Source organism: Leuciscus leuciscus (assembly GCF_965113295.1).
Source record: "Leuciscus leuciscus genome assembly, chromosome: 24".
Taxonomy (NCBI): domain Eukaryota; kingdom Metazoa; phylum Chordata; class Actinopteri; order Cypriniformes; family Leuciscidae; genus Leuciscus; species Leuciscus leuciscus.
In genome coordinates, this window is record NC_138723.1 from 18,603,301 (window position 1) to 18,625,632 (window position 22,332).

The following is a 22,332-nucleotide window of genomic DNA, read 5'->3' on the forward strand; positions in this document are numbered from 1 at the left end:
CCAGATCTCAGTAAGTGCTAGTCAGAATAGGAAAGGGTTAATCCCAATGAAATAAAAGAAAACATTTGAGACGAGTGTATCATGTTATATGCAAAAACAGATTGTGTGTCTGAATACACCTGATCCACAGGTGAGGCCATTCAGACATAGTATATGTATGACTAACACTGACACACTCGCACATTTTCTGTCCGCCTCACCCTTCACGCACTTACATGCACACACTTTCTGTCTGCCTTAAACTTCATATTTCTCTCGATGACACATACGTTCACATTCTCTCTTTTCAACTTACATACACACCAATGCACACACTCCATCACTTCACTTTCCCTCTGTCCCCCTCGCAAACTCACACAACTTCAGTCCAAACAGTGCAGATCTATTCTCATCACTGCATTTTTTGGTTCTAAATGTGCAGCTTAGCACATGAATACAATTATTATAGGAAATATCTATTAATTAGATATTAAAGAGACTAGAGAAAGTACTAAGTACACAAACTTAGATATTCCTTAAAGAAAATAATTAGTGTACGTCATAATGCAATGCTATAAGCAAAATAGACTTTGAGAGGAACATCAAAATGGGTTTTTCAATGACAGATTAAAAAAATCCCAGATAAATACACATTTTCATGAGATTAATTTCATTTATGTATATAACAGCATGTTTATTTATCACTGCGAGGATTGATTTCAAATGATATTAAGGCAGTCATTTTTCATTTTCACTTTGAGTGTTTTGCCAGCTGTCATAACGGTTATGTTAACAAGCTGTGAGTAAACTCTGCTGAAATTACTAGATGAAAGATTTTCAGGCCCACTTCATCGTCATGGTGAATGTGACGAGGAAACTTTCCCCCCCAATCTTATCTGTAGGCATTTAGTGCACGGGTATTTAAATACACATACAAACATCTAAATACATTTAAATGCACAAACAAGGAGTACCCTGTATGATAGGCTATATGTTCAAATTGAGTCTGACTTCCTAAACTTGCTTCCTAAACATTGTTCTACTGAAACTACTCAAGGTATGCATTACAGCATCTTTGGACAATTTCCACCATAATTTAATACATCTGAGTATGGAATGAATGTCCGGGTGTCTCAATCGAGAGGCTACAGCTGCAACTTTCACAAAATGGAGGCAGATAAACACAAAATGGCCGCCTCTGACTTTACTTTAGAGTCAAAGTTAATGTGAATGCTCCAGCTGGCATCCTGACTCCACAAATATAAAGTTATGGAAACATTATACTTTGTATAGAAAAAGGATGAAAACCTTATGCTTATTTTTGTATTGATACATATATTTCTTTTAATATATGAGTACATATAGGCTACATATAGAGACATATTAATTGTTCATATATTCACAAACATATACAACTTTACAATAATGTACATTTCTCTTTTACCTATTTATTTGTCTTGGTTTGCATTTACGTAACTAAGAATAACTCAACACATGATTGTTGCATATTTTCTTAAATATATGAATGTCAGACACAAGTTAATGTTTGTACTGTCAAATTCTTGTTAGATGACAATTATGACAATATATATATGAACATATAGAGGTAAGTCTGTGAACACACATCCCACAACCTGCATGACTGAAATAGTTTATTTTCAATTGGAGTATCAGCATTTCTTTTGTATGTTTGTGAGAAACAAAGTCTTTACTCACCTCAATGTGTGTCTTTACCACTGTCTTCCTTACAGCACTGAAAATAAAGTCCAGAAAGGGTTTGGGAAAATGTCCAGAGCTGATCCATGACACAGATATGAGACCTGAAACATAAAAAAAGACCATAAAGGTGTAGGAAAGCACAAGGGGAAGAAACGTACAATTCTTTTGTTCTGAATATTTGAAATCAATGTAATGCAATATAGTAACAGTGATGTTTACCTTGTTCTTTATGACAGTAAAATAGATAAGTTAGCATTAGTAATTAAATTCTGGAAAACACACAAGGAAGAGCAAGTATCCTTCAGTCTGATTCCATAATACAATTTAGATTTTTTGAAAGTGGAAGCTCTGAATAAAACTACTCATCACTGTCAAACAGTGACATATTCTTGCTATTACTAATAACCTTGAAAGGTTCGTCAGAACACTAACAGAGACACGGGCAAGAATTCCTGAGGAATGTCTCAGATTGCAAAGTTTGTTCTGATTGCATGAGATCTTAAGAAGAAAAGAGTTCAAACAAAAAGTGTAAGAGAATAGTGCTATTATAAAAATGACTTAGACACAAATGAACTTATCTGACTGTTGAAAATTAAGAGTTAGACATTGAGTTTACCCTTACGAAACGGATGAAAAAACTATTTTTAAACAGTTATCTTACTACCGAAAGGAAAACATAACACAGATGAAACAATTTATAATTCAATATTTTAAAGTATCAAAATGATGCATTTGATGTGCAATAATATTCAAAGATCTGATGCGGTTTAACCAAAATATACATTATATATGAAAAAGAGGAAAAGCATATTTAAAACTGAGCTTTTACATTTATTTTAAATTTTTTATCAAAAACGAATAATTAGAGATCAGTCAAATAATTTCCCACAATTGTCTAGAGACATTAGGAAGGAAAAAAGGCTTAAAAAACTGACGTTACTAATAAATCTATTTTTATTTTTGGGAAATGCTCACGCACACTTTGTGGTCTTTGCAGAGCAAAACTAATTTTACAGAACTCTAAAAATGATTAACGTCTAGTTAATAAATAGTTATATACTACTATGCCAACAGGCAAATAGAAATGAAGTTATGATAATACAGAAACAAATAAGAGAGTAACAAAAACAGTGATGAAAAATATATTTTGTCATTCGGTTTAACATAAGAACCGTTTGATTCAATTAAAGCTTAAATGAAATATATTTTAGGGATTTAGTAATACATTTAACAATTTTTTCACATTTGTTTTTTAGTCAATGAACCTGTTTCATCTAAACCCGTCCATAAAAGTGAGACAAATCGGAATAAACTGCTTGCTAAAATGATTCTTTCATGCTTTTGTCATGCATCATTATTTTTTATTTTTGTATTAAAAAACATATCTGAATAGTATATCAAATTCTTGATGAAATAATAACCACATTGCAGTGCAGAGACATTCTGACAATGTGCTAAATGTATTAACTCAACTAGGTAGTTCATTTAATCATTCCCAGTTTAAAATAACTCTAAACACTTGTCTTAAACTGTTTTCGATCTTTAAAAAAATAAACCTTTAATTGTTTACTTCACAGTAATTTACGAATCTTATTTTGCAAGGTTTAATTATTTTAAATGATTTGGGAGGATTCTGTTAACACATACAGGACAAAATGTTGCCACATATTCGGAGAATATTTTACACAATCATTTAGTTTGAAAAACACACTTTTAAAATTGTTTGTGTGCAACGGATAACGTAAAAAAAAAAGTCAGAATTAACTGATCTTGATGAAACAATTAGAACAAATCGTAGCATCTTAAGAATTTAAGGAATCAAAGGGAGGATTTAGGTGGATTTTAGCCAGCATACAAACTGACAAAGCAGGAGAAGAATAGATTAGAGAATATAGAAAATATATTGGGATGTTTTTAGCATGAAAAGATTTGTAACAGTTCAATGATAAGCTCTATTCTCTAAGCATGTTTTTGTTGCATGATATCTCCCCATAAGAAGGGACTTCTACATTATTTGTAGAAAACCAAAGAGAGAGAGAAAGAGAAGGTCTGTGTTCATTTAAGAGCAAGAAGTTCAACTACACTAATTACATCAACCTACTGTTCTGTAACACACTTAGAAAAAGAAAAAGTACAAATTTTTTAATAATTTGGTGTAATACTATTCTAAGAACTACATAATCTTATTCTGCAAATGCATATTTTCTGCAGGACTTGTTCCCAAGATATTAGAAACAGTAAAATGTCTTACCCAACACATTTCATTCTCATGCTCCATTCTATATCATTTTTACAAAACAAACATCCAAATGTTTAACCCTTACCAGAAAGATCCATGAACCTTTGAATGACAAATATTACATTTTCATTGAATTGGAAAGGGACAAGACCAGACGCCTAGGTGCTTCCAGTGAGTCACAGAAGCTTTATTCCTCACAAAAAGCTATTTTACAGAAATGACAAGGATTTTCCTGCAGATACCCTTTCTGGGAAGAGGGGTGGTATATATATATATATATATAAAAAACTATATAATTAAAAAGATAATGATAGGAAATTTCCAGGAAATTGTGTTGGATGTTTGTATGAATGCCCGCATTAATGTTTAGCAGACATGAATACTTTTGATAAAGTAACAAACTAACAAATATGCAGATTTCATTTTATTTTATGCATTTATTACAGTTAAATGACGGGTTTAGATGGACAAACAAATCAAGTTAATAAAATTTAAAACAGTAGAATTTGCAGCTGGATTTATGCTTCCTTTAAATTCCTTTAAAGTTTAATTCTTCATATATACATGGATATATCTCATAATGAAAATCTAAGAGCATTTACAGGTGAAACTCGAAAAATTTGAATATCATACAAAAGTTCATTTATTTCATTAATTCAACTTAAAAGGTGAATCTAATATATTATATAGACTCATTACATGCAAAGTGAGATATTTCAAGCCTTTATTTGTTATAATTTTGATGATTATGGCTTACAGCTTATGCAAACCCCAAATTCAAAATCTCAGAAATTTTGAAAATGTTCATAAGCTGTAAGCCATAATCATCAAAATTATAACAAATAAAGGCTTGAAATATCTCACATTGCATGTAATTTTCTATATAATATATTAGTTTCAAATTTAAAGTTGAATTACTGAAATAAATAAACTTTTCCACAATATTCAAATTTTTCGAGTTTCACCTGTAAGAGTGTCTTAATTTGTATTATACAAATTAAACGGGTAAAAATAATTATTAGGCTAATAAATAGACATTTTAACGTGTTAAGAAAATGACAACAATTATTCTAAATAATATTTACCTATTCATGCAATTTAAAGAATTGTATGTAATTCTTCCAGAAATGCATTTTAACATAATCATTCTGCAAATATGAAACATTCACCATTCATCTCAGGATCAATGCATGCACAAGTTTTTCATAATGTTTTACAGTTCAGGGCATACATATAATGCTCTAATTATCTCCAAAAATCGAAAATAAATGTTTAACACCCACTGATCATAAAAATGAGCAAAGGCACTGAGAAAATCACTGACAGGTGGCAAATACAATTAATATATTGATGGCATGGGCCAATGAGATCATCTTTAATTCATTTACTGTACACAGGTTGAGAATGCTTTTTGCTGCTAGAGATAAAAGTACATTAGCACTCGTTATAATACTCGAAGGGCATGGGAGGGGATTTTTACTGAATCAAACCTAATATGGACATCAAATCGGTCCAAGAAAAGCTGTCTGGGGAGAGAAAGGAGGGGTGACGGGAAGCAGACAGAACAGCTGTGTTTTGATTGGACGAACTCGAAAATTCCAAATTTGTTCTGTCCAATCACAAAGACTGGTTGGACACATAGCAACAGCACATTTCATTCCATTGCCGTTCTCTCTCTCTCTTTCTCTCTCTCTCTATAGATTCTTCTGTTCATTTTTACAGTAAACCAGACATAAAAATGGCTGTCGAAAATGTCAGGTTGGTGAGAGAGGAATGTCTTTTGTTCAGAGCTTGAGCACTCTGGATCAGCTCTAAACCACAGGATGAAAGTGTTTGATTAAAGAGCAACATTCATGCCCATCCCCATTACAAACACATCATTCTGCTCCGAGCAGTGAGTCACTTTCGGTCGGGCACAAGAAACTGCTGAGTAATGTCAAGACTAAATCACTGCATTCAGGCCCAGTCACAAGTCTCTCATCTGTCTTCAAAGGTATCTTTTATCTCCAGACATCTGTATACACTATCTCTCGCCGTCCATACCCCACACAGAACAGATGCGGCAAAATGTGTTAATGCCCAATGTAGCAAGTAAACGGACCCCATATGGCGGACAAAGTTATTCTCAGAATGTTTCGTATTGCTGACTAATTCCCTTAATCATTTTACCCAGAAAACAACGCAGAAAACTGATGAGAGCTAAATCGAGCAGCTATTTCAGCGTTTTATAGAGCGGTACACATGTAATCATGCCGTTATGTGACGTATTCATAATTCTAGTGGGAAGTTTCCTTCTCTAACCACAACAGTGGCCATCTGACATGATGAATGAATAACCAGGCTGGTTGTTCTTTTTTATTTCAATCTATTTCAATCTTTTTCTCATGCACATGGAAAATTACCATTTGGCAAAGCGTTCAGCCACCACAACCTCCCTGCATTTACCAGCTCCGACCCAGCATCCCTCAGGGCAGGGTTTACCAGCAATTACATTTAAGAGATCTCGTCAAAGGTGCGCCTTCAGTAAAACCATGGGAGACAGTTTCGGCTCTCTGATATGTTTCCAGCACTATTCAGCTGTTTTTTGTTTGTTTGTTTGTTTTTAAAGCTTTTGATGTTGGTCATCATCACCTTTATCTTGTTTACTTAGGGCTTGTTTTCAAGTTCAGAAGTTCAGAGGGCATATCATTTTCTGGAAGCAATTTTTTTATTTTTTTTGGTCGGGACATCGATTTACCAGAATCCATCGCTGGAAAGGCTTCTGATTATTTTTACCACTAAAATTCTCTACTTAATATATTTAGCGAAGCACCATAAGTCACAGCCTGCTTTTGTTACCAGAGAAATGACGAGTATTGACGCATATAGACGAAAGACTTCCCTAATCCACATTTGCACCTAATAATATTCCTCTTTCCACGCCACATTCTACAGTTACAACTTCCCCTTACGTCAATAGCACCTTGGTAACAATAGCAACACTCCTATACATACAACATCAACATTTACCTTAGCCCGACTTACGCTAATAGAGCCAATTTGAAGAGACAGTTCACCCAAAAATTTGAATTCTATGATAATTTATGCATTTTCTTTTTTCTGTGGAAACAACTTTTTTGTGCATTTAATGGAAGTCAATGGGGACCAAAACAACACTTTACTACACCACTTTCATTATAAGGATGTGTATATATGTGAAGAGTTCAGATGCAAAAGCCTCTAAGTGCCATCTGAAATTTTCTTCTAGAATGATAATTTTTATCAAGCTTGTATATTTAAGTTCAGTAATTTCACCTAAATGAAAATGAAAATTACCTATTGTCATTTAAGTGAACTGAACTTAAATATACGAACTTGATAAAAATGATCATTCTAGAAGAAAATGTCAGATGGCACTTAGAGGCTTTTGCATCTGAACTCTTCATATATATATATATATATATATATATATGTATTTATTCAAAATTCTCTTGTGTTTCACAAAAGGATAAAAAAAGTCATACAGGTTTTTAATCACAGAAGGGTGAGTAAATGACAGAATTTTCATTTTTGGGGGGCTAACTAACCCTTTAACACCAAATATTTTGTCTTTTCTTAATTTAATAAAGGCAAATTGCTCAGGTAATAGATTTCGATGAGGTTATTTGGATCGTTTTCCATGTTCATTTGCATGGAATGTTAATTGTTCCGTCTGTGGAGCAAGTGAGTTTGCAAAAGCAAATATTACGGATGATCTAATATGATCCAGAAAATCAGACCGCCAGCTGGGAGAATCACAGGAAGACCGTAATCAGGTTATAAAGTAAATTGTACCTCCACCACCACCACCACCTTTCTCAGATTATTATCCCCTCTTTTTTTCTTTTTGAATGAAACCCTTTCAGACAGGCACCAAGACAAACGTCTCTGGCACAACATGCCGCCAAATATCAAAGTCCATTATACAAGCTCTCTCTCTCTCTCTCTCTCTCTCTCTCTCTACGGCGTAGCGCAGGAAGTGATTATGTGTGCCTGACGTAATCGGACCGTTCCAGGGAGGGAGAGACGAAAAAAATTCAAATCTATATATCACAAGGAGGAAAAAAATGTGCACCCTGGAGTCCACGTTGACAAATTCTTTAACAAGCTGTGGTCAAAGGGAAGCTGGTTGAAGACTGACTCAGCCCCTCCTTTCAGCAGTTTACTGGAAACACGGGGGGAGGCAGGGGGAGGAGGGAGTTTCAGAGAAGTCACGTGACCCATAAAGGGCAGGGCTAACCACAGCTCCGGGAGGAGGAGAGGAACAGAGGAATCAGGGCGAGGGGGAGGCAGATACACGCCCTTCCCCGAGCAGATGCCTGCGAATCGGGTTACTTACTCGACTGCCTGGGAGTTGGCAGGGGAGAATTCACAGACAAGCTAACCCTTTAAGTGCTGGAGATAATGATTCATAAAACAAAATTAGCATTTCTTAACAGTGCTTGTTCAACTTAAATAAGGAAGTAGACATCTTTTTAACACTTGAAAAAGAAGGTTCTTTTTAAAACAATGCACTCCTGTGACTAAAACAGCTGGTCATGACTATAAACGGATGCAGCTGATGATGTCTCGTCGCTTTGTGCCAGCCTGGGTTGTGTGTGTTCAGTCACACACGTGCGATATGTCTGGTGCACTCTAGAAACCAATCATGACGACACAGACACTTGACATATAATCCCATGCCCTTGACCTTTGGGCAAAGGATGTCTGGAACCATTCTGTTAGACTTAGAGACGTCACACAAACACAGAAACACACATAGAAACAAACAAATGAGTAAAACACGCAAAAAAACCCATTTAATAATTTCCTGTGCGCTGTCAAAGCTGAAAAATCGATAAAACAAATATTTGCAATGCTTTTGTGGATATTGTCCTGGACAAAATGTAGTTTACAAAAAAGCATTAGAAAGCAAGCTAAAATCAAATCCGTTTTGGAAAAAGGGACCCGCATCGTCTTCGATCGCAACGCTACTGGAGGATGATTTCAGATTCAAAGTGGCAGAAGATTTCAGCAGAAGAAAGCCACAGAAGAAGAAAGCGTGCCGTCTTCAGTCACAGAGCAAATGAGGAGTAAAACGAGAGATTTGGGGGGAATCAGGCTTCAGACTGCACAGGGAAACTCTCCTGCAGCGCCAGAAAGAGATGCTGGGATCCAGAAGCGGACGTCAGAATGACCAAACAGCTACAGAGAGGGAGTGAGAGATAGAAAAAGGGAGAAAGAGAGAGAGCGAGCGCAGGAGAGAGACAGAGAGGTAGAGAAAGCAATGGAGACACATCGCAACTCGAAAAAGTCTGTCGAGAGACCTGAAAAATGAATGTTAGTTTTCTTCAAACAACTATATTCTCTATTATATATACATCTTATATTATATACTCTTTCGGTATTGTGGAGAAATGTGAGGATAGGACAACACAAATAGACACACAGATAAACATTTATAAATAATAAATACACACACTTATTCAAATATATAGCAGCGGCTCTCAACTGGTGGGTCGTGACCCAATCTGTTTTGATGAGTCACAGACTAAAGGAGAAACTATGCTGAATGCAATTAATAAAATGCAACTAATCATCAAAAACAGCTAAATAAATAGGCTTTTAGGGAGGAGAAAACTCCTCCCATATCTTATGTTGTTGGCTGTGCGTCCAATCAAATGCTTCAGTGCAAATAAATCTGTTAAAAGTTAGCCAAATTAAATGCCAACACAATGTGTTTTGTGCAGTAAATTACTGAAATCTTGAAATATCAATACATTTAAAAATGTTAAATCCTTTTTTTTTTACTGTACTGCACAAGTTCACTTGAAGACTTGAAGCAAAACTAGTTTTTGAACCACCATTTCTGAGATCACATACATTACTACTAGTTTGAGTACCAGGCCTGCCTTAATGTAGCAATGATGTAAAAATAATACCAAAGCAAACAGATACCAAACAAATATGGGCTTGCACATTTGATGGAAAAATGTGTCTAAAAATCTAAATGATTTTTCTGTAAGTGATATGTTGAGGTGCAGAGTAATTCAGAAACAAAATGACCACGACAAATGAGTCACGATACATACTTCCATCAGTGACGGTTTGAGGTTAACACCAAGATAAAGGTTCCCTATAAGTCTGACATGACTAAACTTACCATTCATGAGAAAGACTGTTGAGAAAGACCTACATCTGTCATAACATATGTCATAGCACAAACACACACAATGTGTTCATAGATATTTGTATTAGTTTCATCAAGATAACTTTTTAAGATGGGTGCAACAAAAAAAAGTGAAATTTGATATTTACAATTTCTGAGGAAATATTGCCCATGCAAAACCCTACTCCATAACGTCAGCACAATTGCCAGGGTGGTGCTATGTAGTCGCTAAAGTGGTTAGAGAATTGCTATGCCATTGCTACTATGTTCTGAATGGTTAGCAAGGTCTGACTGGTTAACAAGTTGTTATGGCATTAGAGTGGCCTGAAAGGTTAACAAGCTGTTTCCATTTCTAAAGTGTTCTGAACAAGTTGCTACGCCATGTTCTGAATGGTTAGTTAGCGCATTGCTATGCCATTTCAAGAATGTTCAGACTGGTTAACAAGTTGATATGCCATTTCAATAGTATTCAGAATGGTTAAAAAGTTAAGCCATTTCAAGAGTGTTCAGAATGGTTAAAAAGTTATGCCATTTCCAGAATGTTCAGAATGGTTAAAAAGTTGCTATGCCATTTTAAGAATGTTCAGAATGGTTATTAAGCTGCTATGCCATTTCAAGAGTGTTCAGAATGGTTATTAAGCTGCTATGCCATTTCAAGAGTGTTCAGAATGGTTATTAAGCTGCTATGTCATTTCAAGAGTGTTCAGAATGGTTAAAAAGTTGCTATGCCATTTCAAGAATGTTCAGACTGGTTAAAAAGTTGCAATGCCATTTCAAGAGTGTTCAGAATGGTTAAAAAGTTGCTATGCCATTTCAAGAATGTTCAGAATGGTTAAAAAGTTGCTATGCCATTTCAAGAGTGTTCAGAATGGTTATTAAGTTGCTATGTCATTTCAAGAGTGTTCAGAATGGTTAAAAAGTTGCTATGCCATTTCAAGAATGTTCAGACTGGTTAAAAAGTTGCAATGCCATTTCAAGAGTGTTCAGAATGGTTAAAAAGTTGCTATGCCATTTCAAGAATGTTCAGAATGGTTAAAAAGTTGCTATGCCATTTCAAGAGTGTTTAGAATGGTTAAAAAGTTGCAATGCCATTTCAAGAGTGTTCAGAATGGTTAAAAAGTTGCTATGCCATTTCAAGAATGTTCAGACTGGTTAACAAGTTGCTATGCCATTTCAATAGTATTCAGAATGGTTAAAAAGTTGCTATGCCATTTCAAGAGTGTTCAGAATGGTTAACAAGTTGCTATGTCATTTCAAGAGTGTTCAGAATAGTTAACAAGTTGCTTTGTCAATTCAAGAGTATTCAGAATGGTTATTAATTTGCTATGCCATTTCAAGAATGTTCAGACTGGTTAACAAGTTGCTATGCCATTTCAATAGTATTCAGAATGGTTAAAAAGTTAAGCCATTTCAATAGTATTCAGAATGGTTAACAAGTTGCTATGCCATTTCAAGAGTGTTCAGAATGGTTATTAAGTAGCGATGCAATTTCAAGAGTGTTCATAACAGTTAACAAGTTGCTATGTCATTTCAAGAGTGTTCAGAATGGTTATTAATTTGCTATGCCATTTCAAGAATGTTCAGACTGGTTAACAAGTTGCTATGCCATTTCAATAGTATTCAGAATGGTTAAAAAGTTAAGCCATTTCAATAGTATTCAGAATGGTTAAAAAGTTAAGCCATTTCAAGAGTGTTCAGAATGGTTAAAAAGTTATGCCATTTCCAGAATGTTCAGAATGGTTATTAAGCTGCTATGCCATTTCAAGAGTGTTCAGAATGGTTAAAAAGTTGCTATGCCATTTCAAGAATGTTCAAAATGGTTATTAAGTTGCTATGCCATTTCAAGAGTGTTCAGAATGGCTAACAAGTTGCAATGCCATTTCAAGAGTGTTCAGAATGGTTAAAAAGTTGCTATGCCATTTCAAGAATGTTCAGACTGGCTAACAAGTTGCTATGCCATTTCAAGAGGGTTCAAAATGGTTATTAAGTTGCTATGCCATTTCAAGAGTGTTCAGAATGGCTAACAAGTTGCTATGCCATTTCAAGAGTGTTCAGAATGGCTAACAAGTTGCTATGCCATTTCAAGAGTGTTCAGAATGGCTAACAAGTTGCTATGCCATTTCAAGAGTGTTCAGACTGGCTAACAAGTTGCTATGCCATTTCAAGAGGGTTCAGAATGGTTATTAAGTTGCTATGCCATTTCAAGAGTGTTCAGAATGGCTAACAAGTTGCTATGCCATTTCAAGAGTGTTCAGAATGGCTAACAAGTTGCTATGCCATTTCAAGAGTGTTCAGAATGGCTAACAAGTTGCTATGCCATTTCAAGAGTGTTCAGAATGGCTAACAAGTTGCTATGCCATTTCAAGAGTGTTCAGAATGGTTAAAAAGTTGCTATGCCATTTCAAGAGGGTTCAGAATGGTTATTAAGTTGCTATGCCATTTCAAGAGTGTTCAGAATGGTTAACAAGTTGCTATGCCATTTCAATAGTGTTCAGAATAGTTATTAAGTTGCTATGCCATTTCAAGAGTGTTCAGAATGGTTATTAAGTTGCTAGGCCATTTCAAGAGTGTTCAGAATGGTTAAAAAGTTGCTATGCCATTTCAAGAGTGTTCAGAATGGTTATTAAGTTGCTATGCCATTTCAAGAGTGTTCAGAATGGTTAACAAGTTGCTATGCCATTTCAAGAGTGTTCAGAATGGTTAACAAGTTGCTATGCCATTTCAAGAGTGTTCAGAATGGTTAACAAGTTGCTATGCCATTTCAAGAGTGTTCAGAATGGTTATTAAGTTGCTATGCCATTTCAAGAGTGTTCAGAATGGTTAACAAGTTGCTATGCCATTTCAAGAGTGTTCAGAATGGTTAAAAAGTTGCTATGCCATTTCAAGAATGTTCAGACTGGTTAACAAGTTGCTATGCCATTTCAATAGTATTCAGAATGGTTAAAAAGTTGCTATGCCATTTCAAGAATGTTCAGACTGGTTAACAAGTTGCTATGCCATTTCAAGAATGTTCAGACTGGTTAACAAGTTGCTATGCCATTTCAATAGTATTCAGAATGGTTAAAAAGTTGCTATGCCATTTCAAGAGTGTTCAGAATGGTTAAAAAGTTGCTATGCCATTTCAAGAGTGTTCAGAATGGTTATTAAGCTGCTATGCCATTTCAATAGTATTCAGAATGGTTAAAAAGTTGCTATGCCATTTCAAGAATGTTCAGACTGGTTAACAAGTTGCTATGCCATTTCAAGAGTGTTCAGAATGGTTAAAAAGTTGCTATGCCATTTCAAGAATGTTCAGACTGGTTAACAAGTTGCTATGCCATTTCAAGAGTGTTCAGAATGGTTAAAAAGTTGCTATGCCATTTCAAGAATGTTCAGAATGGTTAAAAAGTTGCTATGCCATTTCAAGAGTGTTCAGAATGGCTAACAAGTTGCTATGCCATTTCAAGAGTGTTCAGAATGGTTATTAAGTTGCTATGCCATTTCAAGAGTGTTCAGAATGGTTAACAAGTTGCTATGCCATTTCAAGAGTGTTCAGAATGGTTATTAAGTTGCTATGTCATTTCAAGAGTGTTCAAAATGGTTAAAAAGCTGCTATGCCATTTCAAGAGTGTTCAGAATGGTTAAAAAGTTGCTATGCCATTTCAAGAGTGTTCAGAATGGCTTTTGCCATTTCTAAGGTGTTCTAAACAAGTTGCTACACCATTGCTACCATGTTCTGAATGGTTGGCTAACACATTGCTATGCCATATGGTGGTCTGAATGGTTGATAACATGTTGCTATGCCATTTGTAGGATGTTCTGAATGGTTATCACGTTGATTTGGCATTGCTACATTGTTTGAATGGTTGTCAACACATTGCTATGTGGTTGCCTTAATGTAAGTCTATGCAATTGTTTTGCTTCGAAAGGTAATAGCAAACCTCTCCTCAACAAATAGCACAAACGGTGCAGGACGACTTATGTGTTGTTTTGAACAAGTGTTTGATCAATTCGTGAAATAAAAAGACGAATTCTTTGACACCAGTTTCCAGAACAGTTGGTTGTGTTTACAAGTGGATGAGGCTATTGTGGTTAAACTCCTCTCAGTCATTATCACAGTTGCCATGGCGACAGGTCACCTATTGGTTGCAGATTAATCAGAGGGATAAACCATGTGATAGGTTTCCTTGGTAATGCCTGGAAATGATAGGCAAAAAGCCACCACCTCTTCCTGGAGTATTATGGGATTGTGCTATATGTGAAATTTCATTCATTCACGAGTTGCATGCCGAGTTTGTTTAAATCCCTAACCATAAGTATTAGTACTAGCAGTGATGCTTGTTTAACCAAACGCCTCTAATAATATTCAATAGAAGTTTTGAGAAAAGGAGAACAAGAAACAGGCATCATGTGAAACATGGGGGTGTGGTTGTGGATTGAATGCAGGAGAGAAAAGAGGAATAAAAAGAGTGCTGAAATAAAAGATAGCAAGAGAATAAGCAGGTCAAATGAAAAGGTGAGAGAGAGGGAGGCAAACATGTGATATGACCCACCTGACTGCTCTTACCATTGTTGAGTGGAACATTTCTGCCAACTTCTTACAGCCTTCATCACACGGGCCCGTCCCTGACAACACGGCAGCCCGGGCCGTGAAGAACGCAGGGGCCTCCCCTATCGCCATTCCCACACCCTACACCCTGTGAACACACGCACATGATCAATGTCATTTTATGACTGTATACATGACTGCGCATAAAAAAGGAGACGCGTGATTTAGGATTATTTCATCTGAAATCAAAAAGCATTGTTCCGTGGCATATCGAATTATGACAGTTTAAGTTCAGACGAGTTTTCTCCTCTCTCGAGCTGTTGTCATGCTGACATTAATAGGTCTGTTATTTAATCTGGACATCCTGCCTCACATCCTGTCTCTTCAACACAACTGGCTTTGATGGTGGCCGACACTGCATTACTCACAAGGCAGTTGGCCCTAATCTCCTGGGCAGCTGTCCTATTCAATGCCACTCAGTAGGAGGTGTTTGGTTAGTGTGAGTGTGTGTTCCACCTGCCCCTTGGGTGGGGAGTGTGGAAAGCCCACTAATGTCTACAGGGGGTTTGCAGGGTGGCACAGGAACAGATGAGCTCTGCAGGAGAGGAGAGCTCCACTTTCCCTGATAAACCGCCTCCAACATGGATGGATGGGTGTTGTGTGAGCACGTGTTGAAGCAAGTAACCCTTGCCCTGAGAACTCTCACCTTTGAACAGACAGGAACACGTGTTTGTGTGTGTATATGCGGCATGAGTTCTGCCCCCTTCACCGTAGAAAGCCCTGAGGGTGAAAACACACACACAATAATGTGTAGTTAATGTCTCTCCTGCCAATGACAATGCTAAAAACAAGAGTTATGACATCGTCAGTCTCCTGAGACTGGGCGCAGCCTGGCAGACAGTCTGGCACTGCCAGGTGTTTCGAGACCGATATTGCCTTCACTCTCGGTTTGCTTTACACAAATGAAACTAACGCAGGTTAGGCACAGACTCAGAATTAAAAATATATATTTTGGATGGGTATAAAATAAATCCATTTAGGAAACCCAACAAACACAGGCTTTTGAACTTGTCTGAATGCATTTAAATGTAATTTGAAACTATAATATTAACATCTACATTATTCTTCGTATTAATCTCAATGTATGAATCAAATATGAATGTACACTATTTTTGTATTAATCTCAAAGTGTATCAAACCGTCAACTTCCGAAAGATTAAAAAAAGCCTTATTTAGTGTTACTCACTGAAAAAATACATTTGTTACATCAAACAGGGATCAAACATAATGTATCAAACTGCTAATTGTACATTATGAACATACGTAATTGCACAATAAATGATTGTACAATTTCAAATGGCGGCTTTGAAATGTTATTACTGTTTAACTAACTATCATTTAATATTTGACAGTTCAAGTAAAAAACTGCAACACAAATTAGAAAAAGTATTTGATACATATAATAAAATGTATATTTTATCAAAACCAATGTTGTGAGTTTGGGGCAGAACTACATGTTTGTAGACATGGAATGGAGTGTTTTTCGGGGGGGGGGTGTCTATTATGCCACTTTGCCTTCATTAGACAGGGCAGTATAAAATAACAGAAAAGATGAGTGACATAAGCCTTTATAGCGTATATAGCGCAGGCCGAACTCAACCCTACATCCCCACAAGCACTACAGTTGCAGCAGGCAAATGTGCCAAATGCTGCATCCTGACAAGCACAACAGTTTGTACAGTGCAATATGATATTTATTTTTCACAGAGATTTCTACAAGAGCAGCACATCATGAATCATTAACAAAGAGTGTGCTACAAAATCATAAACACTGAATGCGGCAAAACATATTTACTGTGTGGAACAAACATCCTGATGGTCTCTCTATATCTATATCTATATATATCTCTATATGTGAAACTAGCAATTTCTATGAATTCATGATTGGTTAGAGATTTATATACATACAGCTCATGATACATGCTTTGGAATATGACTCATCACTGCTCCTTTTCTATGTCTTAAAGTTAAACAGTTCTGGAGAAAGTCTATTTTGCACATGACCTGTTGATAGACATGAAGTGATAATGACGTCACAGATATTCGAGTGCACTTCTCATTTCTGAGTGGAAAAATAGCTCAAGAGCATCATTTACTGGAGGCTTCTCAGCATTTCTTCTAACGTTTGCAACCAAAGCGCCGTTTTTCTCTGTAATCAAAACTTCCCCCAAATTTTCTAAGAAAGCAACACAAGTCATGCCTTTGGACTGAAGACAGACCTACGTGGGGTTGCAATCAGCCAATCAGTGATTCCCGCATACTAGGCTTATTATCTGCAAGCTAGGGCAAGGTTAAGAACTTGGGGTGCTAAAGATCATAATCTTTCTCCAATTATTTCAAACAAGTAAGATTTTTTTGGGGACACCTGATGGTCTTAATTTTAGATTTTAAAATGTGGATTTCTAATGTAAAGATGAAATGATAACATGACAACCTGTAACATAGCCCTGAGGTTTAAAGTACAACAATGTACGCAAACACTGCATACGTACATAATAAATGAGGTGAGTGGCAGGAAGATGGTAAGAACATTTCTAGATCAGTCTGTACCATCTTTGCCTTGTCAATAGAATCACTTCCTCATTGGGTCGCGCATATGCGGGTGTGATTGGAGGAGCGTGTGTCTAAAGGAACAGGTTGTACTACTCATAGTAAAAAAATGCTAAACCACATGTCTGGTGTGAGAAGTGTGAAACCACTAGTAAGCAGCAGCAGCAAGCAGGGAAATTCGCAAACATTGACAGGTTCTTTCCCCACCACACACACTTATCATTCAGAAAAAAATAGACCTCAATGAAATAAGACCTTAGTATTAATAGCATTAAACTGGGCCATGAATCACAAGCAGGCCCAGACAGAATCTGCAGCCTTTTTTGGCTGTTCTTTCGAATCTGCTGAATTCATTTTAACATGTTAAAAAAGCTCATTTGTAGCTAAACGAATTCTCAATGTGGTAAAAAAAGTCTGAGATTAGTCAACATATGGAATTGTGGGGTTTCTAACAAATTCAAAATGAGGAAACTTTATGACATAAAATATCAGAGATATAAGAAATATCACACTATTTATAAGTCACTAATACTGTGGCAAACTTGAGGCATTGACTATATGATTTCCTTGCCTCCAGGCAGCTGTGTGACTCTTCTGCTGTCCAGATCTGGTTTGGTGGTAGCAGGTAGCATCACATGGGCTAGTTGACGACACTGCAAGACAAAAAGAGGAAAAGTAAGGTTCTGGATAGGCATTAACAAATATGCCTACATGATTTTTCATATTAAAAAGGCTATACCCAAAAAAAAAAGAAAAAAAAAGAAAAGAAAAAAGGAGGAAAATTGTCATCATTTAATTATTTGGTTCCAAACCTGTATGACTTTCTTTCTTCTGTGGAACATTAAAAGAGAATCAGAATATTTGAGCTGTTATCTTCCACACTGTGAAAGTGAATGGGAATCAGGGGCTGAAGAAGTGTTTTTTTTTTTTTTTTTTTAAAGTCAGAATCTTGCTCTGAAAATCTTGCCTGACAGTTGTGGTCACCATTCACTTTCATTGTACGAAAAAGAGAAGTTTGGACTTTCTGCTATAAATAACTTCTTTTGTGTTTCACATGAAAAAGAGTCACATGGGTTTCCAAAGACATAATGGTAGAATTTTCATTTTGGGTGAACCGGTCCCTAGATAAATCATTTGAATATTAATATCAACACCCCTCCTTGAACTGCCACCTTATCGTGGTGGAGGGGTTTGAGTACCCGAATGAACCTAGGAGCTATGTTGTCTGGGGCTATATGCCCCTGGTAGGGTCTCCCAAGGCAAACAGGTCCTAGGCGACGGGTCAGACTAAGAGCGGTTCAAAACCCCTTATGATGCCCAAAAAAAGGAGGACCGTGACGTCGCCCGGTATGGCGCAGCCGGGGCCCCACCCTGGAGCCAGGCCCGGGGTTGGGGCTCGTATGCGAGCGCCTGGTGGTCGGGCCTCCCCCCATGGGGTCCGGCCGGGCTCAGCCCGAAGGAGTGACGTGGGGCCACCCTCCCGTGGACCCACCACCTGCAGGAGGGACCGTAAGGGGCCGGTGCTAAGTGGATCGGGCGGCAGTCGAAGGCGGGAGCCTAGACAATCCGATCCCTGGACGCGGAATCTAGCTCTAGGGACATGGAATGTCACCTCTCTGGCGGGGAAGGAGCCTGAGCTTGTGCGTGAGGTTCAGAGATTCCGACTAGAGATAGTTGGGATCACCTCTACGCACGGCTTGGGCTCTGGAACCACACTCCTCGAGAGAGGATGGACTCTTCACCACTCTGGAGTTGCCCATGGTGAGAGGCGGCGGGCTGGTGTGGGTTTGCTTATAGCCCCCCAGCTCAGCCGCCATGTGTTGGAGTTCACCCCGGTGAACGAGAGGGTCGCTTCCCTACGCCTTCGGGTCGGGGATAGGTCTCTCACTGTCGTTTGTGCTTACGGGCCGAACGGCAGTGCAGAGTACCCGGCCTTCTTGGAGTCTCTGGGAGGGGTGCTGGAAAGTGCTCCGACTGGGGACTCCATCGTTTTACTGGGGGACTTCAACGCCCACGTGGGCAGCGACAGTGACACCTGGAGGGGCGTGATTGGGAGGAACGGCCCCCCTGATCTGAACCCGAGTGGTGTTCTGTTATTGGACTTCTGTGCTAGTTACAGCTTGTCCATAACGAACACCATGTTCAAGCATAAGGGTGTCCATCAGTGCACATGGCACCAGGACACCCTAGGCCGGAGGTCGATGATCGACTTTGTGGTTGTTTCATCCGACCTCCGGCCGTATGTCTTGGACACTCGGGCGAAGAGAGGGGCGGAGCTGTCAACTGATCACCACCTGGTGGTGAGTTGGATCCGATGGCGGGGGAGGAAGCTGGACAGACTCGGCAGACCCAAACGTACTGTGAGGGTCTGTTGGGAACGTTTGGCCGAATCTCCTGTCAGAGAGATCTTCAACTCCCACCTCCGGCAGAGCTTCGACCAGATCCCGAGGGAGTCTGGAGATATTGAGTCCGAGTGGACCATGTTCTCCACCTCCATTGTCAACGCGGCCACTCGGAGCTGTGGCCGTAAGGTCTCCGGTGCCTGTCGAGGCGGCAATCCCCGAACCCGGTGGTGGACACCGGAAGTAAGGGATGCCGTCAAGCTGAAGAAGGAGTCCTATCGGGCCTGGCTGGCTTGTGGGACTCCTGAGGCAGCTGATGGGTACCGACGGGCCAAGCGGACTGCAGCCCGGGTGGTTGCGGAGGCAAAAACTCGGGCCTGGGAGGAGTTCGGTGAGGCCATGGAGAAGGACTATCGGTCGGCCTCGAAGAGATTCTGGCAAACCGTCCGGCGCCTCAGGAGGGGGAAGCAGTGCCCTACCAACGCTGTTTACAGTGGAGGTGGGCAGCTGTTGACCTCGACTGGGGATATCACCGGACGGTGGAAGGAATACTTCGAGGATCTCCTCAATCCCGCCGTCACGTCTTCCATTGAGGAAGCAGAGGCTGAGGGCTCGGAGGCGGACTCGTCCATCACCCAAGCTGAAGTCACCGAGGTAGTCAAGAAACTCCTCGGTGGCAAGGCACCGGGGGTGGATGAGATCCGCCCCGAGTACCTCAAGTCTCTGGATGTTGTGGGGCTGTCTTGGCTGACACGCCTCTGCAACATCGCGTGGCGGTTGGGGACAGTACCTTTGGACTGGCAGACCGGGGTGGTGGTCCCTCTTTTCAAGAAGGGGGATCGGAGGGTGTGCTCCAACTATAGGGGGATCACACTTCTCAGCCTCCCTGGGAAAGTCTATGCCAGGGTACTGGAGAGGAGAATCCGGCCGATAGTAGAACCTCGGATTCAGGAGGAACAGTGTGGTTTTCGTCCCGGTCGTGGAACACTGGACCAGCTCTATACCCTCTACAGGGTGCTGGAGGGCTCATGGGAGTTTGCCCAACCAATCTACATGTGCTTTGTGGATTTGGAGAAGGCATTCGACTGTGTCCCTCGCGGCGGCCTGTGGAGGGTGCTCCGGGAGTATGGGGTCCGGGGCCCTTTGCTAAGGGCTATCCGGTCCCTGTTCGACCGGAGCAGGAGTTTGGTTCGTATTGCCAGCAGTAAGTCAGACTTGTTCCCGGTGCGTGTTGGACTCCGGCAGGGCTGCCCTTTGTCGCCGGTTCTGTTCATAATTTTTATGGACAGAATTTCTAGGCGCAGCCAGGGGCCGGAGGGGGTCGGGTTTGGGGACCACACGATTTCATCTCTGCTCTTTGCGGATGATGTTGTCGTGTTGGCCTCATCAGACCAGGACCTCCAGCATGCACTGGGACGGTTTGCAGCCGAGTGTGAAGCGGCTGGGATGAAAATCAGCACCTCCAAGTCCGAGGCCATGGTTCTCAGTCGGAAAAGGGTGGCTTGCTCGCTTCAGGTTGGTGGAGAGTTCCTGCCTCAAGTGGAGGAGTTCAAGTATCTTGGGGTCTTGTTCACGAGTGAGGGAAGGATGGAACGGGAGATTGACAGGCGGATCGGTGCAGCTTCTGCAGTAATGCGGTCCCTGTACCGGTCTGTCGTGGTAAAGAAGGAGCTGAGCCGCAAGGCGAAGCTCTCGATTTACCAGTCAATCTACGTTCCTACTCTCACCTATGGTCATGAGCTGTGGGTCATGACCGAAAGGACAAGATCCCGGATACAAGCGGCCGAAATGAGCTTTCTCCGTAGGGTGGCTGGGCGATCCCTTAGAGATAGGGTGAGAAGCTCGGTCACTCGGGAGGAGCTCAGAGTAGAGCCGCTGCTCCTCCACATCGAGAGGGGTCAGTTGAGGTGGCTCGGGCATCTTTTCCGGATGCCTCCTGGACGCCTTCCCGGGAAGGTGTTCCGGGCATGTCCCACCGGGAGGAGACCCCGGGGAAGACCTAGGACACGCTGGAGAGACTATGTCTCCCGGCTGGCCTGGGAACGCCTCGGTGTCCCCCCGGAAGAGCTGGAGGAAGTGTCTAGGGAGAGGGAAGTCTGGGCATCCCTGCTTAGACTGCTGCCCCCGCGACCCGGCCCCGGATAAGCGGTAGAAGATGGATGGATGGATGGATTAATATCAACATATTTTTTTAATATGCAATATTTTATTAGATTTTTTACTTTTTATCGCACCACTAAGCACAACGGTCTGCTGGTTAAAAAGAAGACAAAATCAGTTCAAAAATCAGTTTGAAACACACACAGTTTTTTTCTTCTGTATTCATGATATTTGTATTCATGTTGGCTTAATATTTGTTCCAAAAATAATAATTCTGAAAATGTACAATAATTAAGTACTAAAGTATACAATACTTTCCTTACATCACAAATACATTATGTTTTTGTTTTGTTTTTTATGTTTTTGTTTTTACAAATGAATGTTTGATAACCACAGTGATGAGGGTCTATATGAGTCCTCCCCGCTTTATGGCTTACTTGTCACATTACAATAAAATAGCATGTTTGGTGATGCCACACCAACTTTTCACACTAAAGTTTTTCAAATAGTATAATATTGTATATGAATGAATGAATGAGGCATTTATATAGCGCTTTCATATCATATCATGCATTTCAGGGGATCTCTCCTCAACGACCACCAAAGTCTTAGGCATGTTAAAAGGAGAGGAGGAGAGGGGGGAGGAGAG

General features: G+C 39.5%; 2 long non-coding RNA genes across 3 annotated transcripts in view; one reads left to right on the plus strand and one right to left on the minus strand.

Moving 5' to 3' along the window:
• Positions 1–2,042: 2,042 nt before the first annotated feature.
• The window catches only part of LOC309488813, a 32,835-nt gene continuing 12,545 nt past the window's right edge, over positions 2,043–22,332 (minus strand). Inside the window, exons 2-4 of one of the 2 annotated variants that reach the window (XR_014202278.1) lie at positions 15,338–17,894; positions 14,650–14,779; positions 2,043–9,139 (exon numbers count right to left, since the gene is read on the minus strand). This is a non-coding gene — a long non-coding RNA (uncharacterized lncRNA). Of the gene's footprint in view, positions 9,140–13,522; positions 14,780–15,337; positions 17,895–22,332 lie in introns of those variants that run through there. The other variant, XR_014202279.1, reaches the window with a different exon arrangement.
• On the plus strand, positions 14,786–18,175 carry LOC309488814. Its single transcript, XR_014202280.1, has 2 exons — positions 14,786–15,417; positions 17,819–18,175. It is a non-coding gene; the product is annotated as an uncharacterized lncRNA (long non-coding RNA).